This window comes from Neopelma chrysocephalum, unplaced genomic scaffold, assembly GCF_003984885.1.
Source record: "Neopelma chrysocephalum unplaced genomic scaffold, ASM398488v2 Primary Assembly neopelma1_243, whole genome shotgun sequence".
NCBI lineage: Eukaryota > Metazoa > Chordata > Aves > Passeriformes > Pipridae > Neopelma > Neopelma chrysocephalum.
In genome coordinates, this window is record NW_020897905.1 from 5943 (window position 1) to 6886 (window position 944).

The window sequence follows — 944 nt, forward strand, 5'->3', positions numbered from 1 at the left end:
TGCCTCAATTTCCCCATTTTGTGCCTCAATTTCCCCATTTTGTGCCTCAATTCCCCAATATTGTCCCTCAGTTTCCCCGTTTTCTGCCTCAGTTTTTCCATGTAGTTCCTTCATTTTGATATTGTGCCTCAGTTTCCCCACATTGTGCCCCCATTTTCCCAGTTTCCCTCCATTTTCTCCAGTTTCTCCATGTTGTGCCTCATTTTCCCCACGTAGTTCCTTAATTTCCCCAATTCCCTTATGCTGTGCCTCAGTTTCCCCTTTTTGTGCCTGTATTCCCCATTTTGTGCCTCAGTTTCCCCACATAGTTCACCAGTTTCTCCTGGAGAACTCCCTTTTCTGCCTCAGTTTCCCTGTGTAATTCCTTAATTTCTTTGTTGTGTCTCAGTTTCCCCATTTTGCTCCTCACTTTCTCCACGTTGTGCCTCATTTTCCTCAGGCATTTCCTCAATTTCCTCACGTCGTGCCCCAATTTCCCAATATCGTGCCTCAGTTTCCCCCTTTTTCTCCTCATTCCCCCTTTTTGTGCCTCAGTTTCCCTTTTGTGTCTCAGTTTCCCCTTTTTACCCAATTTCCCGCTTTCTGTGCCTGAATTTCCCTTTTTTCCCCCTCATTCCCTTTTTTCCTGTTTCCCCTTTTTTTCCTGTTTCCCCTTTTTTTACCTCATTCCCCTTTTTGTGCCTCAGTTTCCCCCCTTTTTACCCAATTTCCTACTTTCTGTGCCTCAATTTCCCTTTTTTCCCCTCATTCCCATTTTTCCTCATTCCGCTTTTTCCTCATTCCCCTTTTTGTGCCTCAGTTTCCCCTTTTAACCCAGTTTCCCCTTTTTGTGCCTCAATTTCCCTTTTTCCCCCCTCATTCCCTTTTTTTCCTCATTCCCCTTCTGTGCCTCAGTTTCCCCTTTTACCCAATTGTCCTTTTCTCTGCCTCAGTTTCCCCTTTTT

At 44.9% G+C, this 944-nt stretch overlaps 1 protein-coding gene across 1 annotated transcript in view; it reads left to right on the forward strand.

The window, feature by feature from the left end:
- Positions 1-944, forward strand: part of LOC113977480 (tumor necrosis factor receptor superfamily member 16-like) — a 4842-nt gene that overhangs the window by 2350 nt on the left and 1548 nt on the right. The window lies entirely within an intron of this gene.